The following is a 21,268-nucleotide window of genomic DNA, read 5'->3' as shown; positions in this document are numbered from 1 at the left end:
ATTATTCTTAATGCAAAATCACAATCTACTACTCTATCAATTTTTACAGATTTATTACTATGTTTTCATCAATGACAAAAATAGTCATCATATAAATGCTCTACAATGCTCCCCCATAGCATCAGCATTCATGCTAACACCATGGACAACCATACTATGTTTTATAATAGGAGAAAAGTAGAAAACCACATGGGACAAGAACCCCATCCAAAAGAGAGAGAATGGAATAGCTACACTAGTGAAAGAAGGATAGGAGTTGATGTGAAGCTCCAAGATTTTCTTCTATCTAAAATGTCCCAAGCACTGAATAACACAAAAACATGGAGATAACGCAATATTGAGAGCATAAATTAGAGATCAACAATTCATTAATATGTTGTTACAATCAATACAAGAAGAGTGTTAGCATTATGACAAGTTGCCTAATGATATGAATCCATGTTATAAGTTTTAAATGTTATGATATACTCTAAACCAATCCCTATCTAAAGTAGATATGTGACTGTGATAGTCAAACTCTTGGTAACAATGTGTATGATTGAGATATGTGACTATGATAGCCCAAATTTTGCTGCCAAAAACAAATGCCGTGAAATGTAAGAAATAATGAATCACAATTTTTCTTTTTAAGATTATGAACTTGAGTTGGTAAAATTTTTGACCAACTTGGGCATAAAACCCAAAAAAAATGGTATTGAACAACTCTCTACTCAAGTTGATAAAAAAATTAGGTCTAATTTAGACCTATAATGTACTAGTGAAGAGCAAAAATAAAAAATGAGACAACACATAGGTGGAAGATGCTAGATTATATCTTCCACCTTCTCTTTCAGCTCTTGATGAATGTTTTTTATCTTATCTATGAGCTCTTTGACATCCTTTTTGTTGATATGGTTCCCTTTCTTCTTCTTCATAGTGTTGGATCAGGTACATTTTCCAAGACTAGCATCCTCTTCTTCCTTCTCAACATCACCAAGATCAATCACAAGATTCACCTCCTTATCCTATCCTGAGCTACCCAACTCCCTATTCATGCACTCTATGGTGGCTTCAAGTAGACCTTGGTATCTGTTCAAAAAATCACTTATCACATTTTCCATTTTGTCAAATTTTCTCTTTATTTCTTCAATCATACCTATATTTCCCTTAAACTCTACCTCCTTCTCCTTATACCCTTTCTAGTTCTCTTTACTCTGTATCTCCTCTATTTTCCTTCAAGAGCTTTGTATTTCAAATTCTGTTGTTTAAGGAAATGGAAAGTCCATTTATCCAATTTGAGCAAGTAGAGGGAAACCACTTTTTGATTTTGTAGAACACCATGAGGAGGGTTGATAGCTAGATCATTGATATATTCTTTCATAATCTTGACATTAAAATCATCCTCATTAACTGCTTGCAACATCAGAATCCCATCCTTTTTCTTTCATTTTCCCCTCCATAAAGCTTTGTCCATTTTCATAATTAGTTTTTAACTATGTATCAGGTCCTCAATCTCCTTAGTTTCATCATCTTGGAGAGAAATGAACAAGCCATGCTAAATTGACTCATCGTAGTCAACAAAACTAATGGCTTCTTTGGGATCCTCTTCTTTCACATTCTCCTAAGTAGCTTGGATATCTTTTTCTTTGATTATTGCTAGAGAAATCATCTAATTATGAATCAAACATGGAGCGGGATGGAAAATTAGGTCATTACTAGTTTGAAAATATTATTTTTCAATAGATTCATAATTTTCAACTTCATCTAAATTATCCATGTCCATCGAGTTGTTTTCCCTTTCCCCTCAATCACATCTTTTTCTTCTTCATATTCCCTTTGTTCTTCAGATTCTGAGAAACAATTTACATAATTGAATTTAGTATTCACACTTTTTATAGAACTAGCGGATTCCAATCCTGATTCCCCTAAAATCCTTTTACCTTTCCCCAATTTGTCCCTTAAACTAGCAATTTTAGCACAATGTTCCAACATCTACATCAGAACAAGGTAAGATACATTTCTTTTCACATAACTATTAATGATCATCATAAAACCCTCATGCAATATAGGTTTATTGGGTTTGGACCTTAAATAATTAATACTATGAAACAAAAAACAAAGAAGATAGAAGGGAAAATAAACCCTTTTTTGATATCTAAAGTGATTAAGAAGCACAAATTGATAGGTATGAGCCCTATCATATCTCCTGTCAAGAAAAATATACTCCATTATAGTTGTAAGAACACACCTCCAAACTAATTTAATAGACACATGAAATCAACTATTTATGTTAAGAGGTCTATTCCTTAAATTATAGGAATGTAAGATCACTAGATTGGTTTAATTCTTTCTATTTATTTACACTAAATTTTTTGATTAAGTAATTTTACCATTTTTGCTTCAAAACTATGAAAAAAGGGTACACTTATATCCAAAAAATGTTATACATGACTTTAAAAAAAAAAAAAAAAAACATCCTCCTCATGCTGACTGCAACCATCTGATTCACTGAAATTTGAGTACTTCTCTTCACACTCGGAAGATAATTTATCATTATCTATGGATTCGTTACATTAATTCTAACTTTCAGAACATTCTATATCATCATTAAAAGAATCAATATGAATTATATTGTTATACAAAATACTTTCCATATTCTTGATGTATTGTTCAACTTGAAAAATCTTTTGTAATCTTAAATGTGTTGTCCAGTTAACTGAATCAAGCATAAAGACATCTAGGAAAACAATAGGTAATGGAGATTCCTTAAGTCTTAAAGAAAAATGCAACTCCATGAGTATTGATTTGAACTTTATATAAACTTGATAATCTCCCCAACCTTGAATACTTCCTACCACATTCGTTATCAAACTAACAATCTTATTATGGATTTCTTTTTTTCAACATAGCAATATTTTTAATCACACTTTCATATATTGATAGAGTAACCTCAGATCTAAGATCTGATTCCATTTTGAAAGAAAAATTATACCTCTTCCTAGTGCTAAAAGTCACTTGATAGAGGCAATAATTTCTAACACTTGACTTCCATGAAAAGATAACACATGAAAATCAAAATACATTAAGTGTTGATGTTGAGACTTCCTATACTAATTTGGCACGGGTTTAAATCTCAATGACTTTGAATACCTTTCATTAAACCATGAAGAGCCACGACCTCCTTGAAGAGGAAAAATGAGATAACTATTGTGATAAAATTTCTAACATTCAAATTCTTAGAATGACACCTTTTTAATGTATTATTTAGCTGAACTGGTCGATGATGACTTCACTAGTAACAGTGCAGAACTAGGAACATTAGTAGAACAACAATTTTCACAAACAAAATAGACCTAGGAAAGTGTGAAGAAAAATTCGTTAAGACTTGAAAACTAACACACTTGAAGTAGTTTTAGAATAAAACATGATGGTACAATCCATTTGGTCTCATCAATCACTGATTCAAAATTATGACATCTCGAATAGGGGTACTGATCAATCTACACTTTAAGACACCAGTAAAACTTCACAAATTACATTTGGAATCATATTTCAAAATTAATCAAATGGATTTTTCATTAGATAAAATCTAGAACATAGAAATTTTTTAGCCTCTAGAATGCAATGCAAAAGGAATTTTCTCCTTTTGGTGAACTAGGTCAAAGTTACAACTAATCAAAAAGGGCTTCCCAAAATCCTAGAAAATATGCATTAGCATGACAATAATAAAAATTAAAATTTGAGGGATTCAAAACCTAGTAAAAATATATTGAAACAATTTGAGAACTAAAACCTATGTTATATGATATGCATATGAAATACTCTCAAAGCAACAAGTGATGAAACTTATCTAGGTGTAAGATATTCAATTGCAAACTAGGCTTCCTGTCATTGTTTGAAATTTTGGCAAAAATGCAGATCCGGACAATGCTCAAAATGATGCTTCATGAAATGGTTCAAAATTATAATTTATCAATATGATATGCATGTACATACCAAATGAAAAGTGTTAGAAATATGAAACACTTCATAGGCCTCAAAAGCATAGTTGGGTGCACATGCATTAGATATGCTTATAGGGGCTCTATTTGACTCAAAATTTAGAACGATACTAAAAAATAGGGCTTCAATTTTGAGTCCTATTAGATTCATCATCACTCACATCATCAAGATGAACTCCTTTTTTCTAGGCTATCTCCACAATATCTAATCTGGCTATAATTTTTCTCGATGTATCCAATATGGAATTGTCAACATTTTGTCTACCTGGAACTATCTTTACAATCAGGTTCCTATAAGATCATTACCCTCTAAAAGTTTTAGGTCATATCCTCAGATCTTGCACCGTAAAAACAAATTGAACATAGGTTTCTACATGATCCAATCTCCACAAGGATAAACTGCAAGCTTTGATACCACCTGGTGCAAGGAGGGATGAAAAACTAGTGCCAAAGGCACACCCAGCTATCCAACCACCTCATTGAGTAAACACAATAGAAGGAAAACATTAAAAAAACACCAAGGAGAGATGGAAATAATCACTTTTAATGACTGATCAAATTTTTAGCTTAAATTCCAATTTTTAAGGCCTTCTGGGTTATGAGCCAATACAAAATATAACTTCAACATCTATAATCCAACTTCCAATATTCACAATTCCATAAATATTTCTTTTTCATCTAATTCCCCTCTCCTAAAATAAACCAAAATCCCCTACTTATACTTTCCAAGATGAATTATATAAGATTCTAGAACATTACATAAAGAAAGGTCGACATCAAAACCATTAACACTCATCTGTAGACAAGATCATATCATTAAATTCATGATCTAAATTAAATAAAAGAGTAAAATCAAACTAAGAACCAAAAAAATAGAGAAATTAGTCAAATAAGGCCCTAATAAATAGCAACAATGGGTTAACTCAACACATGACAAAATGCTTGGTCATCACAGGAAGAGCTCGGTTCATATTGAAGAAACTCGACTAGCACTCAAAGAGATCAATTATGATGCAAAGAATCCTATAAATAAACCAATCAATGGGATTCATTCTAATCCCTTAAATATATGTTAAATAAATTTCATTTTTAGAGGCATCTCATGAGGAAAAACACAATATGTTTTAATACAAAAACATCAACCCTTCTCCATTTACATATCCTAATTTCTATATCTGATTCTATTACTCATAACTTCTATTATAAAATTCTTCTTGAAAAACCCTCTAGTGAAATTGTTCCAAAGTATACCTATTAAAACATATCCAAATCTTATCACAAGAAAACAAATACATTACAAGTTATACTATCTGCATTGAGACCCATTTCATCTATCAAAAACCAGAATCAAATATCTTTAATAAAAAAAATCCAACTGACATAGAACCATTTCCACATTATCAATTTTTTAGTATATTTTCTAGATCTATAATCCATTAATCTTTCCAATACTTCAATTATTTTATAAGAACAAATCTTTGCCCACAACACCATTGAAGGCATTTAAAAACTAGTTTTCATTCAAATCTTCATTATTTTCACAAATATACATAATAATGTCTCAAATAAAAAGGAAATTTAAATTAATTCACATATATTTCTAATGAATCCATTTAGATATCTTTATCCATCCATATGTGTTCATACCAAATGCTGCAACATGACTATTTTCTAGAGTTCTCAAATCTAGAAACAATAACTTTCACCAAAATGATCATAACTTCCTCAAAACTAAATGAAATTACTCCAAACCAAAGACAAAAGAAAGATAATTCATAACACTATCCAAATATATAGATTATATAAGGTTTATAGGCCATAAATGGTGGTACAAGGCCTATAACTAACATGAATCCAAAAAAACCAATCAAAATAGCAATAGTTGAAAACACCAAAAATTCTCCAAAATTATTATTTGTTCTCCTTATTCTCATTAATTAATTTAAAATGACCATTACAATGGTTTTAAAGGATTTTTGATATTTGAGAACTTACCAATCAACTTTTCAACCAACTTGTTACATTCTTTAACCCCTTTTTTTTGCACTTTTTGCAATGTTTTAAAGTTGCAACATTTAAGAAACTTTTACATTTTAGAAATTTTGACCTCACAACTTTGTTCCAACCTTAAAATTATGTAATAATGAAATATTAATCACCATTTACAATACTTTTACCCTTCCTTTCTTTTACGAACACATTTTGACCTCTTGATCAATTCATGACCCTACTAGGACAACTAGGGCAAATGGATAACTTTTACAATTTATGACAAAATGGCTTCATAGCCTTTACATCTTGACCCAAATAAAACATAAATGAGTCAAATGGATTTAAATATCTCGAATAAGGAATATTAACCTTCTAATATTCCTGTACTTTAGGTGCTCCTACACCATACTCCCAACCTTTAAAAGTTTCCAAGTCTCTTGGAAACATGGAACCAATAACCTACAAAAAAAATCAGATAAAAAATCTTCACATTTTTCTTCACTCAACTTATTTTCCTCTTCATACCTCTATCACCACCATATCTTCCTTTAAGGACACAGGAATGCCCTCAAAATCACCTTCTCAAATACTCCTATTAGTGGAGCATTAATAGATGCAACTTCTATTATGCCTTATTAGTCATAGATCCACCTTTACCATGCTACTTCAAACTCCCCAAAACAACTCTCCATGTGCCTCACCTAGAAGTCCTCCTCTTTGCATCTCTCCCTAGACTCTTGGCATCCACTGGACCTTCCCATGGCCCTTGATAGAACTTCTATATCTTTCAAAATAATAACACAAAACCTTCCTTATATAGCAATATGGATGAGCACCTACAACTAAAAACTCATCAACAAATGAAAACCAAATCTTCAAGGTCCTAGTTTTGATTGCCTCCTTCAGTGCTCTACCTAGACACTCAAGATCTTCAAGATCTGGTACCAATTTTATGTAGAGAATCCTATAAATAAATCAATCAGTGGGACACATTTTTGTCCCTTTAATATCCATTAAACAAATTTCATTGTTAGAGGCATCTCATGAGGAAAAACACATGTTTTAACACAAAAACATCAACCCTTCTCCATTTGCATATCCTCATTTCAATATCTGATTCCATTACTCATAACTTCTATTTTAAAATTCTTCTTGCAAATCCCTCTAGTGTAATTGTTCCAAATTAGACCTCTTAAAACATATCAAAATATTATCCCAAGAAAATAAATACATTACAAGTTATACTGTCTGCACCGAGACCCATTTCATCTCTCAAAACCCAGAAGTAAAACATGTAACCTTGCCTAGGGTATCAAATATCTTTCATAAAACAAATGCAACTGACATAGAACCAATTCCAAATTATCAATTTTTAATTCTACTTTCTAGATCTGTAGTCCATTAATCTTTCCAATACATAAATTATTGTATAAGAACAAATATTTGCCCACAACACCATTAAAGGCATCTAAAAACCAATTTTCACTCAAATCTTCATAAATTTCACAAATCTGATAAAAATGTCTCAAATAAAAGGGAAATAGAATTTAATTCACATATCTTTCCTATTAATCCATTTATAGTTCTTTATCCATCCATATGCATTCATACCAAATGCTTCAACATGACTATTTGCTAGAGTTCTCAACTCTGAAAATAGTAACTTTCCCCAAAATGATCATAACTTCCTTATAACTAAATGAAATTACTCCAAACAAAAGAGATAAGAAAGATAATTCATAGCACTATCCAAATATATAGATTATATAGGTTTTGTAGACCATACATGGCTATTCAAGGCTTGGAACCAACATGAATCCAAAAAAACCAATCAAAATAGAAATAGTTGAAAACACCAAAAATTCTCCAAAATTATTCTTTCTTCTCCTTATTCTTATTAATATATTTTTAATGACCTTTACAATGCTTTTATAGGATTTTTTATAGTTGAGAACTTACCAACCAACTTTTACAATTTAGAAAAATTGACCTCACAACTTTGTTCTAACCTTACAAACCTGTCATAATGGAATATTAATCACCATTTACAATAATTTTACCCTTACTTGGTTTTACAAACACATTTTGACCTCTTGATCAATTCATGGCCTTACTAGGACAACTATGGAAAATTGACAACTTTTACAATTTATGACAAAATGGCTTCATAGCCTTTACTTCTTGACCCAAATACAACATAAATGACTCAAATGGATTTAAATATCTTGAATAATGAATCTTAACCTTCTGATCTTCTTTTACTTTAGGTCGTCCTACACCAGGTTCACATTGAAGAAACTTGGTTAACACTAGAAGAACTTAGTTCACACTAAATTGATCAACCTAAACTGCAACTTGACAAGGTCTTAAAAAACTCAATTAAACTACCAGAATGAACCAAAGTGTAGGATTTCAAGGAAAAGCATGATGCTCCTACATCAACTCTTTTCTACTATTCCATAACTTCACATATCCTGATTGAATGAATCTCTTGTTCTCTGTTTAATTTTTTGATTTCTTCTTGTAGAATGATGTTGCTTCCACTTCATCTAAACTAATTTCTCTTTAAATATCTTCAATTCTTTGTTTAGTGTATAGATTTTCATTCATCTGTACTGCCAATTCTCTTATTCTTTTTTTGGGATTGAGAGAGTTGACACTTCAATTTCTTGATTTGTTCCATTGCCACATGTAGATCAAGATTTTCATTTTCAATGGCTCTCTCTACCTTATACACTTCCATTGTCTTCAATCTTTGATCTCAAGCTTTTAAACATGTGATAAGAGAATCTTTCTCTAATACCAACTATTGGAAATGTAATAATGAACGAGTAACTAAGAAGCGGGTGGGAGGGGGTGAATCCAGAACTACTTAAAACTTCATTCAATTAATACCACTTTATTATATTATCTAATCTAATTCGTGCATGGAGTAGAAAGAAATAAAGTAACAACACCATAACATAGTATTTGTAACCCATAAACCCTCCAAGTAGAAGGTAAAACTACGGTGGGCATGACATCCACAATGCTTCACTACTATAGTGATAAAGTTGGGCTATTACGGCTTACAATTTATCAATTCTGGTGATCTACTTGGTTAAGATTAAGTAGGACTATTAAGTCCACTTTGTGAAAGGATTTATATAATACAATGAAGTATGCACTCAGTTAAGATATTTTGCAAAGGACCATTAGGTCCTCCCTATTAGAGGATTTGACTGATGCACCTGTTAGGATGAATAAGTGGATTGATCTTTGTTGTGCAACTTGGCTTGCTAAATAAGATCTATCGATGTGATTTTATCACTTGCCTATGATAGATGAGTCTTTTCCTTTCCCAAATATTGCTTGTAGCCTCTTAATTACTCTTCTCTTTCATATTTATATCCATCCAAATGCATTAACAAGTCAGCTACAATAGAACTAAAATAGTTTAAAAAATAATTATCAATTCGGCTCAGTGCCAAGACTCGAATCAAATAGCTTACTTGGGTGATAATGTAGACACTTGGGCAACACTGTCAACTCGGCTAACTTTGGAACTTAGTTGATACTATATATGAGAAATATGTTAGCAAGTAATACTAATCTATTCAAAAACAAAAGCATTAACTAGCATATAAACCATAACATAAATGAGAGACTAAAGAGGAAACCCCAATTGGAAATGTGAGCCAAATGAATGGACTCTCCCAATGGGATTTAGCTCCTTGCTTGGTAGATGGGTCTAAAGATTGGGATGTATTCTCAAGGTTCCCAAAAACTAGCGTCAATGGAGATGAAAAATGGAAAATTGGTAGCTTTGTGAGCTCTCAATTTGGCATCATAAGGGTATGGTTGATAGCTTTTTGGTTCTCAAAAGGGCATTATAACTTTAGCTCCAAGATTGTGATGAAATGGCTTGGGAGGGGATTCAATTTATAGGTTAAGGGCTTGAGAGATGGAGGGCTAAGATGGAAGGAAAGATGAAAGCTTAAGGAGGGCTAGGATGCACTCAAAAGGGAGCACATGGGTTGTGCTTGTTTAGCACCAATCAGGGAGTGACACATGTCACAAGGTGAGTGGATGGAGGAAAGGGGAACGATGAGTCAGAAAAGGATGCTCAAAGGATAATATCTTCATAAAGACCCTTCATTATGGCTTTTAAGAGCTTGTAAGAGTCTTTATGGCTTTTGTAAGAGCATTCATTGTTGGGTGGTTGGGATATTTTGAGGGGAGTTGAGATTGTTGACTTTCGTTGGCTTAAGAAAGTCTTAAGCTTGTTTAGGGAATGTGACAACATTAGCGGGTAGATTAGGCTTGGGTTTAGGATTATATTAGGGATGTTAGAGATTTGCAAGTGGATGACATTCATGAGGGTGGGTGAGTTAGTGGCTAAGATTGGTTAGTATGGGTGGATGGGGTGGATTAGGCTAAAAAGGGGATTTAGGATAGGTTAGGGGTTATTAGATTTGAGGGTTTTATTTATCAAATATGTTTATTTAATAAATGGGGATTTTGGATTTAGATAGAAGAATAGGATTTAATTGATAAATAATAGGTTATTTGATTTATCAATTAGGACTAATAGATGATTAATTAAATTAATCAGCTAGGGGATGGGAAAGGATTAATTAAATAGGAATTTAATTAATGATGCCTTTAGAGATAACTAAATAGGATTACCAAAGAAATGTAATCAAATTTAGGTGTCTACAGATACTAGATGCTCAGTTCATACTGATCACTCAACAAACTCAGTCAGATTGGTTCACACTACTCTAACTTATTGGTTCTCATTCTCAAAAAAGAATGGTAAACTTGGCTGACACTACAACTTGGTAGATATTTTCAACTTGGTTGACACTACTCACTACTTGCATTGTTAACTTGGTTCATACATGAGCTCGATTAACACACTTCTTTTTGGTAGCACGATCACTACTATCTTCTCATGATGACTAAGTGTTTTGGCACTAATTGACAATATGTCTAGCCATAAGATCAAAATTATCTTTGTGTGGTATGACTACTATCTATGGATAAGAATATAATAGTAGGCAATATTTACTTGGAGAGCATATAACCAACCAACATGTGGTTGCTTTTCTAGGCACATATGTATTCTAGTAAATGTTTTATTGCAACCTAGTGAATGAATGAAAATAATGAAAGGATAAAATTATAGAAAACAACTATTTTTATTTATGTTGAGCAACTAATGTGTAGGGATAATAATAGATGAGGACCAAAAAATGGATTTCAATAGATGTCCTTACACCAAATATCTAAAGCAATACTAACTTTTTTGAGTTGTTGTGATGGTTGTGGATAGGAGGGCATGGAAATGAGCCATAGTGGGGACTATAAATAGTTGACTACTCCATTTTTGTGAGCACATTATTATTATGGTTTGACATGGTAACTTATTATATAGCAGTGTTTGTGGTGGTGGAGCACATGGAGAACAACCAGAGGTTGGGCTAGAAGTAGTTAACTCCTCTATTTAGAGGTGCATTATAATTTGATAAATAAATTTTTTTGTGTAGTTCTAGTGTTGGGGGAGGGCATGGAGAGTTTCCATAGTATGATTTGGGAGTTTATATCGAGCTCATAAATGAGCCAAAAAACCAAGGGAAGGAACAAAAAGCATTGTGCCTATTTTCATGTGTACCAAACTTCCAATGTTTGGAGTTGTATGTCATCTTTACTAACTCAAATGCATAGAGGATTCTTAATGATTAGATTGTAGCCACATATTGAGGGAAATGCAATAACATAATGATAATTTCTTCCACAGTGATGTATTCAAAGTCATATGCAATTTTGGAAATGTGTAGGGATTTATTTTCACTCAATGAGCATTCCTTTTCACACATAGGCCATTCAAACTAGAAGTTTTAACCAAGTATCCCTTTCATTTAATTGAAACCCTAAGGAAATAAACATAATTAATTAATATAAAATTTTTGTTAATATAAAAAAGCTCTTTATTTAAATTCTATCAGTAGTTAGTGGCGATACCTATTAGTTTCATCAAGAGGTATAACACTATAATAAAGGTCATCAATACATGCTCATGGAGGAAATTATACCCACAAAACAATATTGAAGGCTTTGGAAATGCATACACAAATGGCTATGAATACTGAAATTCTAATGGTGGTTTTAGAAACCCCTTTGTGAATCATGCACAACTTCAACAATGGAAATAATACACCTCTACGAACTCCAAGATCATGTATTCAGGGATTAGCATTACCACCTAGACGCCCACAACCTTCACATTAGGAAAGTGAAGTACACAATGAAGTTACTAGTGAAGATCAAATTAAATTCCAACAATATGAGTAAGATCAAAAGCTCATACTTAAGACATTAGAAAAAAATAGTGATTGACATTTTGCATACAACACAAGTAGGGGTTGGATGATAGCCCATGACTTTGGTGTTCAATCAATAATTTAGAAGAGAGAACCAACTAGAGAGGAGATTGTAGAGAAGTATGTCCAATATATAAAAAATCTTGCTATGCAAATGCAAATAGAAAATAGAAAATCCTAAGGTCTCCTTTGTTGAAACTATATGTTCTCTTCCCTTCGACAAAAATTTCTACTTTATACTACTAGAAAGTAAAGTCCATCAACATAATTAAAAGTGGCAAGGGGTGGGCAGGGGGGAGTCAATCAATTATCTAACCATTAAAACTTTAATCAACCTTATTAAACTTCAATAATGGGATCCATAACAACAAAAATCATAAGAAGATAGACATACATAATTATACTAAATATATTAACTAGGGGAAAAAATTGATTAGAGGGAAAACCCTAGTGGGGAAGGTACTCATAAAATGATATACTAATATATCAGTTCAATGTAAGAGGACAAACTCCATTAGGAGCCAATAAAATACATTGAGTACATATCTGTCCCTCTTAGGAGACCTTAAATACTTGTTAGGATATTCCAACCATATTAGGAGTTGTGGAAAAAAGATGGACCTACTCTCCAAACAACTTTAGGAGTAAGACCACCAAACTCAATGTCCAATTAGCCTGTATATCATTCGTTTAAAAATAATAGAAATAAAACTTATCTCACCAACTCAAACTCTTTCTGTATCCTCTTACTATGCCAATACTACAACAAATACTTTTTTAGATCTCAATACCAAATCTCTAACTTAGCATCACAATGATGCCTTTTAGTGCTTAGTCACATTTGCCAATTATTTATATTACATTCCTAATTTAAACTTACATATTTCATCACAAGGAAAAATACTTTCCTTTATACTATGTCCTCAAAATAATTCATTGAGTTAGTTTTGAGGTTTTATCAATTATAATTATAATAGGAACCCTTAGACTTAACAACTCAATCTACCCTCTTGAATATTATTTCTAGATTAATCATAACATATGATAATGCAATATTAAATAAAAAATTACGAAACAAGAAATTTAAAATTATATTTTCTTGATTCAACCCAAAAAGGCCCCTAGACCTAATAGCTTCCAAGCAAGATTCTTTCAAATTTTTTGGAATTTTCTAGGTGATGACCTCTGGGAAGCCCTTAAAGGTAGCAAGAACACTAGTAATCTCCTTAGAAAAATCAACCACATGTAATTCACCCTCATCCCAAAGAAATTGGAAGAAATCCATCTTGGGGACTTCAAATAAATTTCTTTATATAACAATATTTGAAAGATACACACTAAATCTAATGAAAAATTAACCCCCCTTGTTATCATATTTGATGAAAAAATAAGCTGCATTCTAGGAAGTTGACTATGGATAGTATTATTATCATACAATAACTCAACCACTCAATTAAAAACAACAAAACTCCATATATGCTAGTTAAATTAGATATTCAAAAGGCATATGACAAAGTGCACTGGATATTCCTTTGCAAATGCATGGAGAAATTTGGTTTCCCTAAATAATGGATTAAGCTCATGTTGAAATTCTTTAGAATAACTAAGAGGGGGGATGAATCATTTATCCAAAGTCTAGATGCACAAATAAAAATTTTCACAACTTATTGAACCCATATCTGTAAAATATTTTCATGCATGCATCCATTAGATCATACAACACTTAAACTTTCTAGGTTACTATTCTAGCTCAAAAAAACCTTGAAGAAATGTAAACATGAAAACATAACATATTCAATAACACATTTGACACATGGATTTTATGTGGAAGCCCAATTTGGGAAAAACCACTAGTAACATGCTACTAATTATCACTCTTCTGAAGTGATGCCATGTGGAATGCCAACCCTATTAAATGTTACAATACACAGTGTTAAATGTGACTTGGTTACAGGATTTCAATCACCCTATTAGGAGTGAGCCTTGTTAGAGGACTTTAGATCATTGACTTGGAATGTCACCCAGTTAAATGATTTAAAAATGATTGTTAGGTCAACCTTAATCCAAAGGATTTACCCTAGACTAATACAATGATTAGAAAGTAATAGTAAGGCTTGATCTGATAACAAATTAAAAATCACTTTCAGATTATAGATCTTTGTTTCAGTCCTCCATTCTTCTAGGTTTTCAGCTTTGATAGCTTGTTCTCCCTTCAAGAATTCATACTCTTAAGTCTTCTTTCTTTTCTTGGCAATATCAGTCTCTTTTGTTTGCTCATAGAATGAACAAAATATGCTAGACTCCTTCTCTTCCTTAGGTTCTCAGACATGAAAAACTTTGGTTCTAACAAACTTTCTCTATAAATAGAGATTTAAGATATTTTCCCATTCAACTTCAACTGTCCTTTTTACGGTTAGGTAGGATACAATGAATCTACCCACTTTTCTATTTGGTTCCTCTAGAAACGTCTTCTTCAATCTCCCTTGAATTCACCTCAAAATGATTTACCTTGAACTGTGTGCCACTAGCTCATCATAGTTATCCTCCACATGCTTCACAAAATTCAAGAAAACAATATAGTTGGTTCAAATTCATCAAATCTATGATTTAACATGAATACTAGCACTTGACATCAATATATTGTCACTCAGCTTCCATATTGTTCTTCCACTCATCTTCAACTAGATAACTCAAAAAACACTAAATTTTACTTGTGCTTGGCATCAACTAAACTTTACTCATCTTACACTCATTTCACTTCGTATTTACTAAATTTTCACTTTTCTTGGCTCCAACTAATTTTTCGCTCAACTTGCACTAAATTTTCTCGTCACCTATTGTCTACTTAGTCAAGCTTGGTAGACACAATTCTTCTTACTTGTTCTCCTAGTCTTAATTGTGTATCTAACCTTTGTAGCCTTAAGTAGATAATGAATACGCTATAACATCATTGTCTTAACTAATCTTTCTACCCCTTTTACATACCATAACTCAAACTTTCCTCTAGGTGCTCTTATTATCTCATTTGATCAAAACCTCTTTAATCAAAGAAAATAATAGTACTCAAATCAACTAAGCACTTGTCTTACCAGCAAGTAGCAAGTTTGACTTTAGTGACAAAACAATGATTAAAACACATTCTCATACTTTTATCAATATTGTCCCAACAATCTCCCTCTTTGGCATTGATGGCAAACCAATACCAATAATAATACCGAAAAAAAAATATTTTTATTGAAATCTCTCCCTCTATCATCAGCTTTCATCTTCTATATAGGCTGCAAAATTTTGTTCTAATTAACAGAAAATCAACTCTTCCTTATGAGTCCCTTCATCTGTCATCTTTTAGGGCTTCTCCTTCTTACTTATATCTCCCTCAATACTTACTCCCTCTTACTAGGTAGATGTATTTCTTTCAGTCATTTCTCCTTCTTTAGTAAACATCAAATATACTATCTTCCTCTGTGTTTGGTATTCTTTATTTGTCCCTTTACTATTTTTTTCTAATCATATATCTCCCTCTTTGATAACAATGCCAAGTCTTGTCATCTCAACATGCAGATGTTAACAATTTTAGTTTCTCCCTTTGTCACCTTACTTGTGACTGATCTATTGTTCCATCTCTTCAATTACTTTAGGGATATCCTAAAGTAAGATCCACTACATCAATGTGTAAGATACAACATTCAACTCTAGCTGATGTAGGGCATTATTTGTACCTCTTAAGTAGCTCTGGTTAGGGATATTACCCCTAGTTTACCTCTTAGATACTCATGACTATCCTTAAGTAATTCTTTTGTGAAGATATGAGCCATAGATACTCTTTTGTATTCACATATTCTATCTTCACTTCTTTGTCTTGAACTAACTCTCTCATGTAATGATACTTGATTGTAATGTGGTTAGTATTTTTGTACATCACAAGGTTCTTTGATATATATATATGGGTAAGTGCACCATGTTGTGGTGCCAAAAGGGGGGTATAAGTGGCCATATTTTTTCTGAAATCAATAGTTTCTGAACTTTGACAAGAATTTGAAAATAGTTACGCTCAACATTTTAAGATATGACAAAAAAAAAAGTAGTAGTCCTTTGAATCTAGTTTCTAAACTACTATTTTTTTTTAAAATGGTTTACTTTTAGGTCCTCAAAAAAAGAGGCCATAGAAAGTGGTACTATTTTTTTAGAAAAAACATAACACAATGCAAAGTGTGGGCCTGCTAAATTTCTTTTTTTTTTTGAAATTCTTGAATCGCTTTGTTCAAAAGTTACCTAACACTATGTAGTTTATCCTAAATTTTTCATGTAATTTTTTAATGTGTATATTTTTTAAAGAATTTTTTAATTGGACACATCTCAAAAATGTGAAATATCTATGTGCTCCCCCTAGCAATGATTGAAAACTAATCTAAAATCAAAACTTCTATTTTTCAAAGTGTGTAGAATGGAGTCTAGTTTCTAAAAAACTAAGTTGTTGCAAAATTTGATGAATCAACTAAAATCTACAGCCCAATTAGTACATGTTGGTTTTTGACAAAAAATAGACATACATTCAAAAGAAATTATAGTTGAAAGGCTTGAAATAGTTAAAATAAAAAATAAATTATATGGTTATATAGCTAACAAAGATATCCACAATGTCATGTAACCTAATTTTATTGACGCTCAACCATGAGGAAACTTGAAGGAGAGCACAAAAGAAAAATCAATCAATTTTTGTATGTTTGTAGCAAAACATGTCTTGGACTAATTTAGAAACTCCAAACCTTTGGGTTGGATCCCCAAGGAAAATCCAAGCCTTAGGCTTGGTAGAATACAAATCTTTATATAGTGTGAGAAAGCTATAGTGTGTGCACACTATTTAAAGCATTTTTTAAATTTAGGCTTGCATAGAGCATATGTGCTTTGGTGTGCATGACCTCTTAAAGCTTGAATTTCAATAAATAGGGAAGAAGAGGGGGTAAAGAATGAGAGAGAGTAGAGGGTGGGAAGAAATTAGGAGGTGGAATAGGGAGAGAGGGAGGGAGAAATAGAGAGAGAGTAGGGCATTGGAGAAGGTGGGATATGGAGAGAGGGATAGAGAGATACAGAGTAGGGGATGGGAGAGGGAGAGAATGAGTGAGAGGGAGAGTAGGGCATGGGAGAGGGAGTGAGTGAGAGATAGGGAGAGTAGGTGATGTGATGTGAGAGAGAGAGAGGGAGAGAGAGAGAGAGAGAGAGAGAGAGAGAGAGAGAGAGATGTTGTGTGTGTGTGAAATATATACTAAAATAGAGGACTGCAAGAGAGATTTAGCTAGAGAAATATGGAGATAAAGATCAAGATAGATACATTAATATATATATATATATATATATATATAGAGAGAGAGAGAGAGAGAGAGAGAGAGAGAGTAGGGGATGAGAACTTGATATTAGGGTGAATCATGAGGATGAGATGGAAGAAAAGATTGGAAGATATATGGGGGGGCTGAGATTCAACATCTAGGATGAACTTAGTCTTTTTACCTTAAGGTCGATTGATGAGTGCTATCTATTAGCCTTGAAGGCTGAAGAGAAGATAAAGAGGAGACAAGAGAAGCAAAGTAACTCAAGAGGAGGATCTTCTACTAGGGGAAGAGGTGGAAGAACAAACTTTGATTTTTAGAGTGGAAATGAAAAGGATAAGGAAAAAAAAAAATTGGACTCTAGAGGAGGTTATAGAGGTGGAAGAAGTGGAGGAAGAGGAGTATTCATAGGAAGATGCTTTAATTGCAATGAAGTAGACCATCAATCCTTTAGGTGTCCTAAATGGTAGGAAGATAGAGGGAGAGGAAGAAGAGTTAACTTGGTTGATGAAGAAACAAAAAAAATGAGCATAGAGAACCCATTAAAATTCATCCAGAAGGAGGAGAGTTCTTGCTAATGGGAAGAAGCAATCAAATACCAAAAGATCCAGTCATATTTAGATCAAATTGTCTTATTCAAGGCAATGTATGTAAGTTTATAGTTGATTTAGGGGCAAGTAATAATGTGGTATCCTATGATGTTGTTAAGAAACTAAATTTGAAGAATTTTTCACATACTACTCCTTATTATGCTACTTGGGTCAATGAGAGTCAAAATTTGTTGGTTAAGGATCAATTGATGGTTGAGTTCTTAGTTGGGAGTTAGAGGGACAAGGTATTCTGTAATGTCATGCACATGACTTGTGGGCATCTAATTTTAGGAAGATTGTGGAAAAGTTCAAGAAGAGTTATGCATGATGCTATGAAAATATATATTTAGTACAACAAGGAAAGATGAGGTATAAGTTGCACCCATTAGTGAGGAGTCATAAGGAATCTATACTGATGTGTTTTTCTAGGGATCTTCCAATGCAGGGTCAAAATAACCTATAGTATGATACTGGTTGGGGTTTGAAACAATGGTAGATTAAGGGGTGGAATAGTCCAAGGGTGGTAGGGCTATTTGAAAACCCTTTTTGGTTTGATAGGGATAGTGAAGTATCCTATTTACAGATAGGTAGATGAAGGTAAACTAGTGATAGGGCAAGGACAAATGAATTTCATTTTGGAGTATCGAGTAAAGCAGCAATACTGCCATAAAGAAAGATAGTCATCTCTAAATAAGTTATTACCTAATATTTTTAGTGTGCATAAAAGTAGGAGGAGTCAAAAATATGTCACCTTGGGGGAGTTTATCATTCCTAAACATTGAATCACTATGTGCAAATACAATGGGTACAAGTACTACAACTCTTGGGGCAAGAGTTATTTTCATGGTGGTGAGTATGGTGTAGGAGCACCACACTCAACCACATAGGAAATACTAACTATGAAGACTACAAGGAAATTCAATAGAAATCAAAAGAATGGAATGCATCATCAAGGTCAACAAGTCAATTGGAGGATCATAGCACCTATTATGGGCTTCAAGTAGTGCAATATTATGTTAAAATTATAATGTCTTCAATGGATCCATTTTATGTTTTTAATGTTTGATAGTTTGAATATAATGGACTAGTGTTGTCCAATTATCAAATAATGTTTCAAGAGGTATAGAAGGGGCATGGGATAGTTCTAGATATTAGACTAAGGTTTAAGTATCAAAGAAAGCCATTTTTGTTCTTTAAAATTCAAAATATTTGAAAACAAATGGCTACTTGGTAGTTAGAGGGAAATTGGGAGTTTGATATGTTTTGAGTCTTAAACCTTCAACTCAACAGAAGTTGGTTGAATTAGTTATTAGAGAGTCTTATATATGTATTCATGGGAGTCTCTATCAAGGCAGAGGACGAAACACAAGTGTACAAACTGGTGAAACAACATTACCAAAACTTCTATTTTTTTGTAACTCAAATTCCATAATTTAGATCTTAGACCAATTAGTTGCATCTCCAAATGCTTTAATAATGATTTCATTATCATTCAAAGTGCTCTATTGATAAGTTTCATGTTATTGTAGGCTTGTTGTTGCACTTGCTGTAGAACCAATGACTTCTTTTAACTATTTACTTTCTATAGTAGAATTCAAGAATAATAGAAATCATTCCATAAGTATGGGGCCCTGATATTCATGGAGTGATTGGAATTAACATGTTTCATAGGTTACCAACCAAGCATGTGTAGGATTGAGCAAGATAGGAGTGATCACAATTAACAATAGCATGACAATGCATTGAAAATGCATGCTCAGATATAATAGTAGACATTCTACCTAAACAAGGTGTCTATTTTATGATTGGATACATTGAACAATTTCCATGTTAAGGTGAATCCATTGTTAATTGGGATTAGAAGTGTGTGTAATCGGGTGATTGAGGAAGCCCTAGTTTCAAGGATTTGGGAGTGCTAGTTTGGGGGTATTGATGTTGCAGGGTGTTGGAGAGTAATTAATTTTGGGATTAAGCAATTGAGGAGATAATAAGTCACTATCCAGGAGTTGGGGTTGATTAGATGTCATTTGATGATACTTCCTTCAGAAAATTAGTCATTTTTATGCATAAAAATCGGGTTCCATCTTAGGGTAGTTGTTTTGGTCCAAAAAAAACATAAGTAAATCTATGATATGTTGCAATACACCAAATAAGCCATCAGTTGGCATCATTACATTGTCACATATCTTGAGAAAAAACAAATTTACTCCCATTTCAAGTATTAAGCAGGCCCAAAGGGCAAAGAATTGGACTGTTGGAACAATTTGAGAAAGTGTTGTGTGAATTGGGGTATTTGAATTGTATTGGAGCCTTAGAACCTTTGAGTTCAAATATTTTAAAGTTTATAAAACCAAATCTTTCATTTAGGATCCTTGAAGATGGTCTTAACAAATCAGATCCTTGAAGTATTTGACATGATTGATTGGCTAGAGTGCCTAAACCTCTGAAATTTTTAACTCTTATTGTATTTTGAATAACTTTAACCCTTCCTACTACATAAAGTGGTATCAGAGAGGGAAAGGTCTCGTAGAAGTGTAATTGGCCTTTTGAACTTGGTTCTTGAATCCCTTAGTAAGCCCTTGTAGTTGAACTATCCTTGGAGGAGTAGCCTTATAGTAGATTCTTCTACCAAGTTGATTGAGAAGAGAGATTCCTACAAGGTTGAAAAATATGGAGTTGGCAAAGATAGTGGAAGAACAAATGGTAGATAACAAAAAGTTAAGGGCATCATTAGATCAAAGGGACAAAGAGAATGCTGAAAAATATAAATTGATAAAGTCTATGATGGAGAGGCTACCAACACTAGAGAAGAAGGATAAACACATTAGATTGGATGAAGAAATCAAAGATGAAGAAGTGGAAGAAGAACCCAAAGAAAAAGAAGTGGAACCAAGGAAAATAAGGATGGCTAAGTTGGAAAAGTCCATAAGGAATGGAGATGTAAGTGCAAGGATAGATTTACCTACATATGGAGGGAGGATGGATGATGAAGAACTAATAGATTGGTTTGATGCAAT

This window comes from Cupressus sempervirens, chromosome 9 (genome assembly GCF_028749045.1).
Source record: "Cupressus sempervirens isolate cs-2001-9-10 chromosome 9, ASM2874904v1, whole genome shotgun sequence".
Taxonomy (NCBI): Eukaryota; Viridiplantae; Streptophyta; class Pinopsida; order Cupressales; family Cupressaceae; genus Cupressus; species Cupressus sempervirens.
The sequence above is the reverse complement of the archived record's forward strand: the minus strand, read 5'-3'. Positions refer to the sequence as shown.